The sequence below is a fragment of the Melopsittacus undulatus genome, chromosome 7, assembly GCF_012275295.1.
Source record: "Melopsittacus undulatus isolate bMelUnd1 chromosome 7, bMelUnd1.mat.Z, whole genome shotgun sequence".
NCBI lineage: Eukaryota > Metazoa > Chordata > Aves > Psittaciformes > Psittaculidae > Melopsittacus > Melopsittacus undulatus.
This window is the reverse complement of record NC_047533.1, coordinates 54,811,581-54,829,815: the sequence shown is the minus strand read 5'-3', so window position 1 is coordinate 54,829,815 and position 18,235 is coordinate 54,811,581. Positions and strand designations below refer to the sequence as shown.

Genomic DNA, 18,235 nt, shown 5'->3' with positions numbered 1-18,235 from the left:
CAGAAATCGTCAGAAATAGTAACACTTAGCAGAGGCTGGAAAGATGTGGTTTGGGTTTAAAAGAAAAACAAAACAAAGAAAATTGCCTGCCAGGCAATGACATGGTCCCTCTTCAGAATGTATCCTTTACACTTTGCTCTTGCCAAGATCATTTAAATGTGGTAGCAGCTACAGTAGGAAACTTGCCACACTTATAAATAAACAAAACAACTACACCACCCTACTGAGCTTGTTGAGCATTCAGGAGCTTGGTCAAGAGTGACTTTTGTGTCAACACTAGCAGCCAGCAGGATTTCTGAGGCAAAAAGGCAGCTTTATTTCCCACTGGAAGCGTTGACAAGTTTTGAACATTTTTTCTCTGGAAAAAGGTTACCACTCCTCAGTGAAAACTTCTGTAGGAGCAATGACAGTAAATCTTTCTTTTCACTTGGAAACTACTGTGAAAACATGATCTTCTGAAATCTTTGGCAGAGAAATTAGTTTGGGATTTTTTCCTTGCGTTGTTGCATTGGATGTTCTTTTCTCCCTAGCAGGTTTGTTGACTTGTTTCAAGTGTTCAAAGTTTATTGTTGCCTGAAATGTTTTCAGTCTTTTGTTCTGTTTTCTGCACTTGAATTAAGTGGTTTTGTCCAGCCTGGTTATCTGCCGAGGTCCTGAGGGAGCAGCTCTGTGCTGCTCTGTGTCAATGGAAACCTGCTGTTAGGAAGCTGACACAAAAGTTTATTTTTCAGTCTCATAAGACCCCAAGGAAACCATTGCTGATTCACCTCTACATGAAAGCGACAGTCAGCCCTGTATTTCTGAATAATTCCTGGGGTTAAAAATCTGCAAAAACACATTGAATCTGAGTTGCTGCTTTTATACTCATGCCACTTTGAACATAAAGTTAGGGTCATTCATGGAATTTTTTACTGGGAGCATATCAAAAGTGTCATGCTGGCATCTCTAGGAATTGGCAAAGCTGAGACCAGGATTCTCACAGAAGGATAAAAAGTCATTACTTCATGTTTTCATTGCATCTCAGCTGGATTTTTGTAATTCCTTTTATAGTCTATAGAGTTTCTGTATGGGTATCATCACTATCAAGGAGCTTAAACATGTATTTGATCACCTCTTCTTCACACAAGACAGCAGCATGTCACCATTTTCACTTGCCCTCCCTCCTTAAGAGGCTGCCAGCAGATGTCTCAGGGTCAAGGCACTAACTAATAATAGCAAAAGGTTGTCTTCTCCAGGGAAAGCTGTCACATCAATATGGGAGTTGAAGATGCTAAAACATCCAATGTGATGCGGTGATTTGTAGGCAGAGAGGCTAAGCCCAACTATGGCTGGTGCAGCAGAGGAGGGATTTCTCTTTGTCTAGCCAAACCACGCAGCCATAATGCTATTATCATCACTTGAGATTACATAGATTCTAACCTAAATTCAGCTATGCTGTGTAGCAGTGGTGGAAATCAGCTGATCTCAATACAGGCTTCCCAGATGTCTATCTTCCTGAGAAACAATTTCTCTCAGAGTAGTAGGAATAGTATCAAATGTAGCTAAAAGGTCACTAGCTGCCTGCCACAAAGCTAAGCACAGCCTCAAAAGTAAAGTATTCCAACAGCTCTTGTATTTGAAATGCAAAAACAAACAAGCTCACTGAAAGAAGGTGACTCACTTTACTTTTATGAGACTGATAGGAGATTGATTTGATACTGCAAGCACAGCAGCATTTTATAGAAGGGTTTGTGCTTGTTCCGCAGACAGTTCCTGACAAGGCAGTCCAAAGTACATCTTCATGTGAGGCACTCAGTCCTAAGCTGAACCAAAAGGAAAAGACTAAACATGATTATTTTAAAGAAAGGATTTCAAGTGGTTGGAGGTATGACTCTGAAATGTGTGCTAGTTATCATGATTGTAAATGGGAAAATTGGTGAAAAATGCTTCAAATTTATGTCTGTCTCAAGAGCGGCCATTCACATATACTTGCCATGGTGATTAAAATACATCTTAATTTCATATGTTGCTGAGCAACCCATGATAATCCGGAAATACTCTGAACTTTTATAAAGGTCCTGACAGTAGATTCAAAGAGAATACTAATTACTGAAAAGGGCGATATTTCCCAGATAACATTACAATTAATAAGCAGCATTTAAGGTGAATTAATAATCTTCTCTTAGAAATCTAAAAGCAAGTGAATTCCATGTGAAATAGTCCCTATATTTGTAAAGGGTTAAGGCATATCCTCAGTAGGACTTTTCTCAGAATCCAAATTAGTAAAATGCTTAATATATACCAACTTAACATTTTTTTTTCTATATTACCATGTTCATCCTTGTGTACTTATGTGATTTTCTTATATAACAGATATTTTAAAGATCTTTTCATTACCGCTTTGGAGCAAAAGTTGAAAGTTGGGTGAACAGTAGGCATTCAGAATGATTGTTGAGAAGACAAAAATCCCTTGGATGAGTCTTATCAGTTTAAGAAGAAAAATCTATTTTCTGTAAGCTGTACTGTAATCCCAATAAGGAAATGCAAACAGTGCTGTGTTGGGTGAATTCATACATTACAAAACAAATGCTACCTGGCATTAAAAAAGCAGTGTAAGGGTGATAAAAATATATAGACCAAGAGCAGCAAAGTACTGTCAAGAAGATGTATCTCCAGTATGTGCTTTGTTTATTCCAAGAAGATCATCCCATGACAAATATCTCTATTCCCAGAATTGTAATTGATGCCACATGACAGAGTGCTGTGCCCATCCAATTGTGAAATCTCACCTCTTCATTCACTCTGCTGCTACTGCTGTGGACTCTGTTGTGTCCATCAAAGTAATTTTGAATGTAACCTGGTTTTGCTAATTTTATCTAATCAGGCCTATTTAAAAGCAAACTAAGGATCCAGTGTGAGGCCTGGCTAATGCTGCTCTACAGGAGATATGGATAGGATCTCTTTTTTTCAGTGCTAAGATGGGCCTCCTTCCTTTAAAAACTTGCTTGTTTGTTTGCCTTTATTGCTGGAAAACTGTACTTAGCAAAGTAAATTCAGTATATTATTTGGAAAAGCAGCTGTTTAGCTTGTTTTTGCCCCTCACTCTCACAATCAATGACTGTTGATAACTCAGCTTGTCTGAATTGTATCTTTCTCTTGAGATCAACCTGGCCCAGCTGACAGGAGCCCTTGCTCACCACCATGCAACATACATGTAGTACTCAAAGCAGAGTCCCTTGGGAGTGAGACTTTCTTTCTTCATTTTAAATGGGAAGCAGACTGAGAAGTATATTTGAGGAAGACCGAACATCTGTCTGATTGCTTAAGAAGGGCATTGTACTGGAGAGAAAGTAGATAATTCACTCCAAAAAGAATTAAACCTCCCATCTGTCCTCCTGTGGCAGCACTTCTGCATTTCACTGAGCCTTGGTACTTGGTTCATGTGCCTGGTAAAAGGTTCTCCCCCCATGCAGAAATCCCTGGAATAGAATCCTGGGAATAGAAATCTCCATGTATTTTCTTATGAGTAAGTCCACAACAGCTTGTGCTTGTTTGAGACAGTGGGAATAAAATACCGAGAGGTGTTGCATGACCCATCAAATCCAACATTGCATCTGCAGACAAGCATGTTAACAAACACTGCCTAACAGAGCAGTGATCACATACAGGGCTGCACATGGGTGTCAAGTGGAGTGTCCATTTTGTGACAAGTTTAACTTTTTCTAAACAAATATGCATCCTCATGCTTCTACCATTCAGCATCTTTCCTGGGTTGCTAAATAGATAAAATACATATTTATTATTTACTGACTGTAGGCAAATCCCTGAGATCTGAACTTCTCTAGGCGCTTGCAGGAGTACTGCCTTGGTGAGGACAAAGTGAAAAGGAAGATCAGTGGCTCCAGGCCTGTAATTGCCATTAAATTTGTGTATCTGAGCAGCTCATTATAACTTTTAGCTTCTTTAAGCCTTCTTTATTCTGTCAAATGCTAGCCATTTCCTGTAACTTAGATTTTGCTTACTTTGTTATCTGCCTGTTTTACAGCTTTAGTGATGACTATTGCCATTGGTTGCCTTGATTCTCTGGTAAATCTTTTACTTTATTACTTTTTGGCTTTGTTTGCCTAGGATAATTTCAAACTCCTGAATACATACATTTAAATGCTATACATGACAGTTACTATACCAACTTGATACATTTGATCCTGTAAGTATCTTTACTTTATCCAACAGAAATAGATGTGCCTCTTTTTTCGGATTATCATTTAAATCACTGCAATAAATTAAAGTTGTTCTAAAATTTTCTTGAGATAATGTTGGATACTGAGAATAATTCCAGTAATGACACAGGAACAAATGCAAACTCCCCTGAAGCATTCATTAAGGATTGCTTAAGAGGTACACTGTGCTTATGAATCCTCATGGGCTACTTTAGAAATCCTGAGATGGATTCCTTAATTCTCATGAGATTTTGCACCAAACACAGGACTGAAGTTGAAAATTGATTTTTTCCACTCCTTTTAAATAATTTAGCCACGTCCAAACTTGCTGAAATAAATATATGAGAACTGGGAACCGTTTCATGAGAGAAAAACATCTCACTGAGTATACAGCCTTCACAGGGTGCCAGGGATCTTCCATTGCAACAAAGGTCCAATTATTGTTTAGCGATGGAAGAGTGAGTTATAGCTTCAGAAGTAATAGCTTTCATCAAGAAATATTGTTCCTGCAAGTTCTTACCCTCCATGTGTCAGATAATCAGGGAGCAGCATCAGGTAACAGCACATTGAGGAGAGCTAGGCTGGATGATAGGTAACTACTATTGATTAGCTTGTAACTCTCTCTTTGGAAGTCAGATGAGGCACAGGGAGGCGTAGGTAGAGCTGGAAAATTACTTTTTATTCATTGAAAGAACACAGTGACATGTTTTTTCAGCAGTGTATGATTACACGGGTGTCCCTGTAAGCAATTTATACTATTCTCATGTTCCTAGAGTAATGATGGAGTGCAGCTGCCCTTCAGCCTGACCACAGCTCCTTGTTTATCTCTACCAAAATGCAGTGGCCCTTGTTTAGCCACCGAGTGCTCTCTGTAGGACTCTGCAAGTATAACCCTTTTTACCTCCACCAATTATCTTCTTCTCTGTTGCAAAGACCACTTGTGGGAATGTAGCCCTGGTATTTGTTTTTCTGCTATGCTTTGTAAGCAGTGCAAGTTCTTCCACTGGACCACAGAGCTTTGCTTTATTGATTATTTTTGTACTCTTCCTCTGGATTGTCTGAATATAGCTCATCCCAAGCAGAAAGAAGGCAGCTCTGGGGGATCGAATTGCATTTCCTGGAGAGGGAATTCAGGCTCTGTGAGGAACAACTGGAAGGCAGTAGCTGTGGTAGATTAGATTGATTTTTATCCACACATATAAATAAGCCTTCTGAGCAGTAGTTGCAGCAATTGGCAGAATTGTTGAGCTTACCACTTTAGCAAAGGAGAATCAGATGGATTTTATTCTGCTGCGGTGTTAATGTGATTAAAATCTCTAGATGACAGTGCCCATTGATCCAGAGCCCTGCAGAGATGTCACTGTTTGGGTATGCTTAATGAGGTCCCTGGAGAGGGAAGGAAATAAGTTGAATCTGGTTTCTTTCCAGTTTTGTCAATGAAAAGGACAAAGAAGTGGTTTTGGGAGCAAGGTGAGTTGTGAGGAGGAAGTCTGCCAACAAGACGGAAGGGCTGAAGGGAGTGGCCCCACATTGAATGATTTATTGCTGAGGACTAAAAAAGGACTCATGCAAGGAGCACAGTATCTGCTCTCACTTGAAAGCCACAGAGCGAGCTGTCATTTTAATATCTCATTTCCCTCTCCAGAATTTATCACATGGGAAACTAATAACCACCCAGGCATGTGTGCATATACTTATGGATATATAAACCTGCACAAATGATATATTATTTCTTAGAGCCATGTAAAATACTTGCACAATTTTAAAATCACTCTGAGCTGGCCTGGCTTCAGGTTTTTGGTCCCGATGGGAAAAAAATAAACTTGATTTGCATTGAAGGGCCTACTAAAAAGACATCTGGATCAGATACAGTAGAAGGTCTGAAAGGCAAGGCTTGTGTGTTTGGTTCAGTGATGGGGATCTGTTTTAGAGATGGAAGGGGAATTCAGTCAAATTTTGCTTTGGGATTTTGATAGGACTGAACCCAAACCTCAAAATGAGAATGAACTTATTACCCAAAGAAAAGTCTTCTGCCAAAATAAGTAATAAAAACTGTGAAGATCAGCACAACTTTTGCTGACACATGGCAGAGAGCTAGAGCTCCCCATTATAAAACACTTCTACTACTGCTGACCACCAGGTTTTAGGGTGAGCACCACACTGAAAAAAAAACATATGTTATTCCTTATTTCCTACTTTTCTTACTCTTTTTTTTTAACAATGTTGTGGCTTGGACATTCTCCCTGAATGAGACTCCATCACCTTCAAGAAGAACAAGGGAGGATTTTGTGTGTGAGCTGCAAGACCTATGTGTTCTCCTTCCCACTCAGAAGATGGGCAGCAGGAGAGGCTGAGGAGAAGCTGGGCAGCAAGATGTTAGAAGAAATGTGTTGCTGTTGGGACTTACTTTTTAAATTCTTGGTGGTTTAATGCCCTTGCAGAGATGGTAACTATTTGTGGAAGTATGTTTTGGAGGCACCCAATTCTGTTATTCAGAGCAGTGGATTATATAGAGAGAATATACAGCAGGCATATATAACAGGCATGGTACTTAATACAGCATTCATACGGTTCCTGCTGCATTCTCGACTATAGCCTAAGTGTATTTCCAAGCTTTTGAGTCAGTTTTGGGATTTTCTGTGACTCTCTAAAAGAACCGTATCATAAACAAGATACAGCAGAGAGATGCAATCCAGCATCTGAAATGCATTTTCAGTGGCTTCCCAGAGCAGAGTGGCTGCTCAGACTATGGTGCCACATTTGGAACTCTGCAGTACTAAAGCTATCTGGGAGGACTCTTACCTTCTCCAGTCTTTGTTTTCCCTCCTGTGATTGAAAGCAATGAAATCATGTCATTAGAAACTAAAGTGGAGGAGAGGCTGTCTTAGTTGCATCATTCAGGAGTCCAGTTAAATCAACATGGCCATGCAGCCAGCCGAAGCAGCATCACTGGGCAGGCAGGCAGCAGGGAAGTGGAGGCAGCAGCCTGCCTGTAGAGTGAGCCGTGTAGTAGCTCCCGGGCAGGAGGACCACTCAGTACAGACACAGGAGCTCAAAGCAGGGAAGAGCCACAGAGAGTGCACACCACCAGTTACTGCATACAGCTCCTTGAAGAAAATTGACATTATCAAGCAGTGCATTCCCTCATCTGGAGAAGTAGAATTGCAAGTGGGAACTACAGTGTTAGCCATTTCAAGCTTTCCGGGAGTTTAGGAAGCTAAAACCATTTTTTGGTCTAAAACAGTTTTGAAAATTGTGCTCTTAATTACAATAACACAGTCATTATGAAGGATATAGATACCTTATGGCCTTTTAGACACATGGGCTGAAGAGTTCTGTGTTCTTTTTAAGGGATGAGATTAACATAGGTGCTCTTAAATAACTACTTTGTTAATTTTTGAAAATGTGCTTTTAAAGGTGTTCAGTTACCATAGGTAGAAGATGTATCATGGGACCAAGGTGGGTTTTTCATATTGTTTTCTTGTTTCTGCCCATTGTAAGAAAATAAATAACGATCCCAAATGACTTTATCAATAGGCTAGGCCTTGGATAACAAGGGAGTTACTGTGCTTTGAATTATCTGTTAGCAGCTGAATTGTGGTAAATGAGCACGTGGTTGTCTAAACATAGTTACAAAGGGTAAAATATGGTAGCACAAACCTCCTTCTCTGATTTTACAGTCCTACACTAAAATTTGTGTTTACACTAAAGTTGCCATAGAGAGAATGAGCATGTAAATACTTACCATGGCTCATCAGCACCAGAGGAGAATTTGTAACATATTTCACATCTGTGCCCAAAGTTAGTTTTGTTAGAAGAAAATACGATTGCCAGTGTACCTTTTTTTTTGTTTTCCCCCAACAAAGTGCAAACAATAAAGAGCAGAAAGGAGTTCAGCTGAGGTTTGCACAGTAATGGCATGATAGTCTCAAGCCCCAAACACACAAAAAGAGAGCATTGCAGTCTTCTGCAAGACTGATTTTGAAATAATGAGATTTTTTCATTTTACAGTGACGGTTCAGTGTTCTGTTTTTCTCTGTGGTTGAGTCACTGGTTCTGTCTTCAGGCTTTTCTTTCACAGACTTTCCTTCATAGACAAAGGGTAAATAGAAGCCTTTTAAAATGAACTTCCTACAGAATCAGCTGCTGCTGAATGGGATTAAAACCTACATTTTTGTAGTTCTATCAACAGAGGGAAATAGTAAAGAAAAACAGGATGTTTTAAAGATTATTGGCATTGAATTTTCCACCTCACTAGCATGGTTTTTGTACCTGCCTATGTTACATGGAGTTAGGCACCTCCCAGTGTGGATTCTGATCCATACCTGATTTTCTGCTGGAATCCACTGGTGCAAGTAAGTGGATCAGCAGGGAGCATTAATACAAAACAACTGCAGTAGTTAGAACAGCAGCAAAATTCTCCCTATTAAGGCAGAAGAATCCAAATATTTCCTCCTGTGGCAAAGTCAGCTGCAGGGGTCTGGTCCTACGCAAATTCAAGGGGAAGGACAGTGAGGGAAAGATAGAAGCAGGGATGCTCTTAAAACTCATTCCAAAACTCATTCTCTGTGGCTTGTTTCCAGCTGTGACAGACCAAATCCTCCTTATTTTGGGGGGGAGGTAGTTGCCCAATATGTCAGGGGAAAACAGAGGGAAAGTTGTAGTCTTGAATGAGTCTGTGTAAGGAGCGTCTGGTTTTCTGGCTAGATCAGGAAGTTTTTAGCTATTTGTGTTTCTAGGGCAGCACGACTTTGTAAACTTGCACTGTATCTCTCTGTGCATCACTGTATTTTTAGGTCTTGAAAGTATGCTGCCAAAATCTCAGATGTGCAGACAATGAAAATGTGATGTTGAGAGGTGTAACAACAGCTTTGTATGTCTAAAAATGATTTATCTTTGAGGATATAGGTGTATCTTGGGTAATTAAGATGGAGAGTTTGGGACCTGGAAGTTTAAAGAATAACTTTCAACAGTGAAAAGAAAATCTATAGTAGGTAGAAGGACTCTGAAGAAAATTTGTCCTTACTGGAGTGTGTTTACTGTTAATTCAATAATACTGTTTTCACTGATGCCCAGTGAAGTCAGACCTCTTTCTGCTTACCTCAAATGGCTTCATGGGTAGGGTACTGAACCACAACTCATGATGTTGCACATCATTTCTCATTCTGGCTCAGGCACAGATTTTTGACAGGACACTTATTTCAGTTTGCCTCACCTGTCTTTGAAATGAATCTTATGGTTAGCCACCTTACTGGGCTGTCACAAGAGTAAAGGCCATTAAGGACTCTGAAATATTCTCTGGTGGTGAATATTCACTATTTGGTGAACACATCCAGTATGTGGTGAACACGCTATTGGCGTATTCACTATTGGTGAATACAGAATCACAGAATAGTTAGGGTTGGAAAGGACCTTAAGATCATCTACTTCCAACACCCCTGCCATGGGCAGGGACACCTCACACTAAACCATGTCACCCATGGCTCTGTCCAACCTGGCCTTGAACACCGCCAGGGATGGAGCATTCACAACTTCCCTGGGCAATCCATTCTAGTGCCTCACCACCCTCACAGTAAAGAACTTCCTCCTTACGTCCAATCTAGACTTCAATGCTGAGAGTTTTGGAGATGCCAACACAGACATAGGAAGTCTGAAAGAAGTCAGGTCTGAACTTGAAGAGACACTTGAACTTATGAACAGCTTGAACTTATGAACTTATAACTTGAACTTATGAACAGCTTTGTACTTAGCAGTTTGTCACACAGGTACGGCAACAGGAAGGTCTGCTATGCAGAGAGAATGGAGATGTTCTTTTCATCACAAGTGGATTGGATGACAGGGTCTTCTGGGAAGGTACTTGGATCAGTTGTGGGAGGTAAAATAGAGAAGTGCTTTGCAAGTGTTTTATAAGAACAGTCTTTCTGCAGGATTGAGTCTTCTCTCCATCACTAACCTTGGCATTGCTTGAAAGCACTTCAGAAATGTCAAAAGATAATGAAACAACAGGATAATTACATTATTTTCTTAGCCATTTCTTAGAAAAATAACAGTTGGGCTAAGTTCATCAGTTGTAATTTGAACAAGCATCTCTAGGATTTCAAGGTAATTCACTATTAAGAAGTCCACTCTTTTAAATGCTTGTAGAACGCCCATAAACATTACATTTAGAATTAAGAGGAACCAAATCCATGGTCACTACCATTTGCTTTCAAACTTTTTTATCACTTAGATGAATACTGTGTTGCTTCACTGACCAGGAGACTGATTCATTTATTTTGGAAGATGAAACCCTCACTTCCACAACCCTAACAAAATATTTTTAATAACCAGGTGCAGACTTACAAAGCTGGTTCTTCTGGTCAGTTATCAGTTATGAATATTTCATACAGGCTTTGTGTCGCATTGACCATTTTCCTTTCTAGGCTGCTTTTCTGTGAGATTAGAGGACATGTCATATTGCATTGATTTAGGCACAGCTCTCATAAACTCTCTGAGATCAAAATAAGAGTCATTAATGCCATGCAAGTCACTGAATAACAACCACATGATCTCTTTCAGTCATTGACCGCATTTCATTTCTACTTAATGATCAGTTTCTTAATGTATGGTTCCTCACTGTACAGTGAAAGTACCACAATTTTGCAATCACAGATAAGCCTAAAGCAACCTTATGGTTTCTATACTTGTTTAAATACAAGAAGATCCATGGTTTTATGGAGCTGCATTTTAATACAGTCAAGGCAAACTAACACAGGAGTCACATCTGAGATAACGGGTAGTCTGTCAATCTTTTATTGAAACTGTATATTAAAATTGTCATAGGCTTAATTAATTCCTTTACTCTTTTGGAGAATTTAATCCATCTGGAAAACACAACTGTTTTAATATTGCACCGTCACGTATTGCGTATTGCCCAGTGAAGGTAGTGCTGCTCTTCCCTTCCCCAGCAAAGCTGGCCAGATGTGAGTGAATGTGCACATCACTGGAACAAAAAAAAGAACCCACAAAAAGAGTTAAGAGATGATTTATTTAAGATGATTTATTTAATAAATTAAGAAATCTACCCAGTCCACAGACACCCAAGAGCAGCTTGGGTGTTGGAAAGCAAAGCAAAGCAATTGCTAATTGCTGGCATGTTTGCTCTCTGCGATGCTCTGTGAGCATGCACCCATGTACTTCATTAGCCAGGAAACTTATTCCTCACTTGCCCTTTGCTTCCATATGCTGGAAGGCTGGTGTGTGACAGAAGGTCTTGCCAATCCCCTCCCCACAGAGGAATGAATGTCGTGTCTGTCAGGCAGGCTCTTGGAGTTTTAATTCTTCTCCTAGCCTTGAAACACACTGCATGTCTACCCACAAAATGATTTTGGCTCAGTAGGCTTTAAAAAAGCACCAGGCACCAGTAAAAGTCAGTGTGCTGTTGGTCCATAATTCTGGTAAGCACAAACCGTACTCTAATATGCTTTCCTCATTTGACACCACCGAGATGGCCACTTTCACCTAGACATTCCCTTTCATTTTGGCTCAACTTTAAAAAGAAATTACCATCGTTACAGCCATATCCTGGGAGAACTAAAGAAAATGCTGTTTCATATGTTTGGGTTGCTTTCTTTTTTACAGATTATGAGGGCAGACTCCCATAAAATCTCCTTATTTAATTAACAAAATTTTGTTTGACAGTCTTCTCTTTTTGGCATAAAGGTTAGCAATTTCCCAGAGTACTCTGCTGCTGTGGGGCCTGAAGCCACCACAAAATGTAAGCACAGATTTTAGTTTGGGAGCAGGCCAACAGTTCATTAAATCTTTCATCTTTCCCACTGGTTTGATAGTATAATCACCACAGCATTAGCAAGGCAGCAAGCACACTGTGATCTGACTACTTCACCTGTCTATATAGATAATAGTTTATGTATATCTTCTTATAATACCGCGGTGTATATAGCATGCAGTCGCCATACAAATGCATGTTCTCAGAACTCCTGCCCTGTCTGCTAGGTAGGGCCTGTCCTCATGTGCTTCCTCAGTGGAAAGGGCCATTTCCCAGCACTGGTCTGCCAAATGTATCTGAAGTCATCTTGGAAAAAATAATTCTATCCTAATCTGGGAAAAAACATTCCCTTTGCTGGTTTGCAAGGCATGGGGCCCCTTCAATGCTTGCATCCTCTGGAGGTGCCTCTCTGTCTTTTGAGACAGCCAAAGTGGCTGAAGCGGGGTTTTATAGGAGACAGATAGAAATTTCCTACAAACAGTTTCATTTCCAGCAACATAATCCATCAGTTTCTTAAGAAAGCTGTCACCTAGCCCTGTCCCTGCTGTGTCATCTGCTGGGTGCGTATCATTGATGTACTGGTACTCTGGGACTATGTTTCATGAGACTGAAGAAGGTAAGAGTGATTTGAAAGAAGCTCACCCTTATCAGGTGAAGAAAAGCTCTGTAAATACCTCCTGAGAATTGGAAAGCAAACCTACCAGTTGTGTTGCAAAATTGCTTTGTTATGAGCTTACTTTTAGGAATTAATCAAAGAGCACAGGGAGTAAATGGCTGAAAGCTGTGAGATGTTCCTTCTCATGGAGATGCGCCCACCTCGGTACATGCCACTTGATAATACCAGGAGTTTCTGTGTTTCTTTACTGATGTGGGGGTAACTACCATATCAAGGAGTTCAGAGCTGTCTGATGAAGGTGGCTTCAGCTGCATTTCTTTTCAAGAAACTTAGAGAGCTGTTTCTCTAACAGCAGTTTTCTGTGTGCTTTTCCCCAGTATCAGTTTGTATTTTACATGTTTTCTGTTGCTTGGCTAAGCACATAAATATTCTGCTGCCCTTTTACATTAATGCTTTCTCTGGGCAAGCTCTTGGACTACCCTGCCACCCTGACCAGTCAGACTGAGGGGTCACTGTGCATCCTACGCTGTGCCACAGCGTTAGCATCACAACTTGTTTCTCTTTTCTGAGGGTGGCAGGTTTTAAATCAGAAGGGCACAGAAAGGCCATTTTATTGTGTTAAGAAACCAGCTCTTCAGCAGCAGAAGCAAAACTTGATATGGGTGCTGACAACAGAACAGAAAGGTGAAGGTGGTTTGATTTATCACAAAGGAAGGTGTAAGAAGTTCCACATTCTTCACCTGATGACCTTTAAACATCTCTTGAATTAAGACTGCTTCCTCTGTAAAAAAAAGCCCCAAAACACAACAAAATCCATCCAAAGAACCTGCTTCCTATTTTTTTCTTGCTGTTACAGTACAAAGCAGGTTGCAGTCTGAGGGCTGTGATGGCACATATAAGGTGATCTTGGCTGCTCTCTCCGGAACACTGTCTGTTTGATGTGGCAAGGAGGACCACATGCTCTCCACCACCTCTCCCGGGGCACAGACTCACCTGCTGGGACTCCTGTGGGTTGCCATGTAAGCAGGTCAAGGCAGAATTAAGACTTCCTCTCTCCTCCAGCCAGGACCCAGCTTGGGGGCTGGACCCAGACCCAGACCCAGTGGGAGCTCTGGCTGGGTGCCCAGCTGGCCCGCTATTGGATAGCCCAGCACATCCATGGCAGAGGATAGTCTGACACCTCGGAGACTGGTTAAACCAGCTGGGTTTTGGGCCTGGGTGTTGAACAGCATGTGGGTCTGGGTAAGGAGGGCATTGCTTGAAGTCCCTACCAACTCTTCATTTTTGAGCACATTTTTGGGTCTTGCTGTCTCTGCGCTCCCTGCTCCTCTCTGCTGGTGCGGTGTATGCAGGATGTCATGCTTTCGAGCGTAGATACTCTCCACTTTTGACATGTAGCTTCCAGCTGACATATTTTATGTTCACCTTAGCCATAGTCAAGACTTCTGTCCCCCTCAATGCCATCTTTGCCTAGTTCTGCAGATAGAATTTTCATGGGGTGTTTGGTTAGTTGTTTTGTTAAGTCACAAATGAGAGCAGAGAATTTTGGCTCTGTGATTATCACAGCACTAAAATAATTTAGGAAATATTGCTATATTCTGTGCTGAACTTTTTATTTTTTTTAGTGTGGAGTCACATTTCCTGATGAATTCTGCAGTATTGGTCTGGGCTGGGATGTCCAGAGGTGTCAGGAGACAAGTTCAGTGAAGGGTCTGCACAGAAAACCAATCTAGCAAAACCAGGCATTGTCCTTCTTACTGCGAGGAGGAGCTGAGCCTGCTACAGTGGCAGCTGGGGTTGAACTGCCCTGTCAGGCTTTTGAGAAAGAAGTACCTCAGTCCCTCCTGATAAGTGGGATGGAGGGAACAAAAAGCCTTACTAGGCTTTGGTCACTAACACCTGCTTTGTCTTCCCATCATCTAGCTGCCCAGACATCAATTTCCCTCCTTAATGCTGCACCTAACCCACGAATGGGATGCATTTTAAGGCCCTCTACATTAGTTTTTCTTGGCAATGTTCTGGTAGTGGTGGGGATACAGGGGAGGCTTCTGTGAGAAGCTGCTGGAAGCTTCCCTGATGTCTGACAGAGCCAATGCCAGCTGGCTCCAAGATGGACCCACCACTGTCCAATCCCATCAACAATGGTGGTAAATGCCTCTGGAATAACATAGTTAAGAAGGGGGGAAAAATCCTGCACAGCTGCAGCCAGACAGAGGAGTGAGAACATGTGGGAGAAGCAGCTCTGCAGACACCAAGGTCAGTGAGGAAGGAGGGCAGGAGGTGATCCAGGCATGGGAGCAGAGATTGCCCTGCAGCCCATGGCAAGGCACTGTCCTCCTGCAGCACATGGAGGCACATGGTAGAGCAGGTACCCACCTGCAGCCCATGGAGGATCCCACGCAGGAGCAGGGGGATGCCCAAAGGAGGCTGTGACCCTGTGGTAAGCCCCTGATGGAGCAGGCTGCTGGCAGGACCTGTGGCCCTGTGGAGAGAGAAACCCATGCTGGGACAGGGGAAGAGTGTGAGGAGTCCTCCCCGGAGGAGGGAGAGCAGAAGAAACAATGAGTGAAGTGACCATCAACCTCTGTTCTCCATCCCCCTGTGCTGCTGGTGGGGAGGAGGTACAGAATTCGGGAGTAAGGTTAAGCCTGGGAAGAAGGGAGGGATTGGGGGAAGGTGTTTTAAGATTTAGTTTTTATTTCTCATTATCCTCTGATTTTATTGATAATAAGTCAAACTCATCTCCTCAAGTTGAGTCTGTTTCCCCCGTGACAGTAATTGTCCCTGTTCTTACCTTGACCCACAGGCCTCTTGTTGTATTTCCTTGCCCCTGTCCAGTTCAGAAGGGGAGTGATAGAGTGGCTTTGGCAGACACCTGGTGTCCAGCCAGTGTCAGCCTACCACAGCCTCAATTGTAAACAGATTTGTGTGGGAAAAGTATTAGTTTTTATTTTACTCACGGGTACATTTTGATCATATTATGGGTAGTAAAATACCAATTGGGCAATTGGCCATTTGTTAATCTAGCAGAGAAATCACTGCCTGAAGAGAGGAGAATGTAGGACATTTTGGGTCTGAATAGATGAGAAAGCTGCATTAGCTGGTGCAGTTCATTTCTGATCAGTATCTCTAGTTGCAAAAGGCTGTAATTGCACAGTAATTTACTGCTACCTGATTTCTGAAATCACTGCAAATGATTCCCACCAGACAGACTGCTTTGGTAAGCAGTCCATTTCAATACCTCACAAAAGCTACAGCACAGAGCAGGGTGAGGACAAAATGAAGCAGAAGTGATTTACTGAGCAAGCAGTGTCATCACTGCTGCACATCATGTCTTTGCAAGATAGAAATGGCTTGGTTGAGCTTACCTTACAGAACAAACAAGATTAAGTGGCAGAGGCACAAAAAGCAGTCCTGGCTGTCTGGGTCCAAGGAACATTTGCAGGCATGCATTAGATCTTTTTCTGTCTTCAGTGGCGTGTGTTGGTTGGCAAGGTAGTGTTTTGGCATGCAGCGCATCTCATAAATAGCTACCTGCTCATGGCATCTATTTAGGTAATTGAATCAGTTTGCCATCCCCCTTAATTATGAAGCCTTCCCTTGTGAATTATTTGAAACTTGGTTTTTACTGATTAAAAATTCGGATTACTCTGAGTCACGCCATGTAGAGAAGTAGCTGGGGTCACTTCTTCTGGAGTCATGGAACTGAAGGAAGCCACCGTCCTGTGTAATTACAGAAAGTAAGTGTGGGAGTGGGAGTGCATGTGTGCACTGCAAGGAGAGCTCTGCAGTAGCTTCTAAACAAAAAGTCAGGAAGAATTAATTACATTGGTATAATCTCAAGGACAACAAAGTGAAACCCTGTAATCCCCACAGGGCAAATACTCTTTTGCTCTGTTATCAGTCTGTATTAAATCCCTGAGTTTCCATACTCAGTCACTTATGGTTAGGTCAACATTTGCCTGTTTTTCAAACAAGCAGTCTTCTCTTCTGAGTTTGTGTTCATGGCACAAAATTCTCTTTGGTTTTAAAACTTTAATAATGAGTGATTTTTTAGAAAAGCAGTACAGTTTCAGTACAAAGAAAGCTATATTTCTTGCAGCTATTTGATTTCATAATTTAGAATTTCCTTTTTTTCCCCCACTTTAATGTCAGAGGTATTTGCTAATTGGGGAACCAGTTTATCATTAGATATTCTGTATGATCTTCCTCCACCCAGTTTTTGCCACCACCCAAAACACTGGAGCAAGCAGCAGCCTGTCCTGACTAGCTTGAGGAGTTCACTGCCTCAGGAAGTGATCAGATCACATCTCTGTCAGGATCTCCTCTCTTCTTGGGAATGAGAAATGTAACTTCTGAGAAAAAGAAACCAAAGGCATGTGTTAAACACTAGAGAGAAGACACAGAACGAGTTGCACCTCATTTCAAAACTCCTCCTGCAGGCTTTAGCACTCTCTGCCGAGTTAAAAGAACCAATCTCCAAAAGACATGAGAAAAGCATGATGAGAAAGCATCTCTGGGGGCAAACAACCCTACACAGAGAGCATGTACTACAGGTTGCGTACTTGATAAGAATACTGCACTTTCTTGCATGCAGGCATGGATGAACTGGAGACACTGCAACAGATGTCTTGCCTAAGCCTGGGAGCATGTGCATTGCTTTGGGTTGTGCTAATGGGAAAGCTGGACTTGGCTAAATTCCGTCAGTACTCCGATAACACAGCAGAATGGTTTTTTATTTGCACATAGCACAAGAGGACTCATCTGGCAGTAGAGACCATGAGCAACTATCACGATACAAGTAGCAGATAATACTGGTAGCTTCTTAAGTGCTCACTGTAGTCTGAATTTCCTGATGGCACAGTGAAATCTCAGACATTGAAATGTAATGGTGTGGGAATCAGGATGTTAACACCTTTCCGTCTGAGCTCCGACAGAGTCTTAAGAGCACCATGTAGCATGGTACTCCACTTGGTTGAGGAGTGCTGTGGACAGCAGAGAGAAAGATACATTGCTCCTTAGCAGGAGGCAGGTTTGACTGGGTATATCAGTGCTGCAGATTTGGAAAGCTAATTACATTGTGCAAAAAAATATATAAACTTAAATCAACAGCGTTTATGCTCAGCAGGCTTACTTAAACCATGATCAGCTCTGACCAAGTGCCATAAGAACTGCCACAAACTCACTTTTTGAGTCTGCCTTGATAATTCTAAACCACATTTTAAAAAGACTGCTGACTTCACAAGACAAGGACAAGTAACAGATAACCTGTAACTTCGATGAACTGTTCCTCATTTCACACCCTTTGCGTAAGTGGTAGCTTGCATTGCCCACATGTGTCTACAGATAAGTTTTAGGTGGCTTGATTTGCTTGCTGCTGTGTGATAGTCACAAAAGACACCAAGGCAGAGCAGGAACCAGAGGATTCGTGATTAGGACAAGGCCACAAAGAAGTTAAAGGGGAGATAAGATCAAGCAGGGTAGTGGCAAAGGTATGTATGATATAGGAGTAAAATAAGACATACTCAACCCCAGATGAGGTTGGGTCTTTCTTTGCCCCATTTTTCTGAAAGCTGCTTGTTTCACCCAGTATTCATCAACTTCTGAAGGGCCAAGTGACAAAGGTAGACAATAGGCAAGAGTGTCCTTGCT

The 18,235-nt window shown here is 41.6% G+C and overlaps 1 protein-coding gene across 1 annotated transcript in view; it reads left to right on the top strand.

Annotated features, from left to right (window-relative positions):
• Positions 1 to 18,235, top strand: part of ELOVL6 (ELOVL fatty acid elongase 6) — an 82,846-nt gene that overhangs the window by 55,714 nt on the left and 8,897 nt on the right. The window lies entirely within an intron of this gene.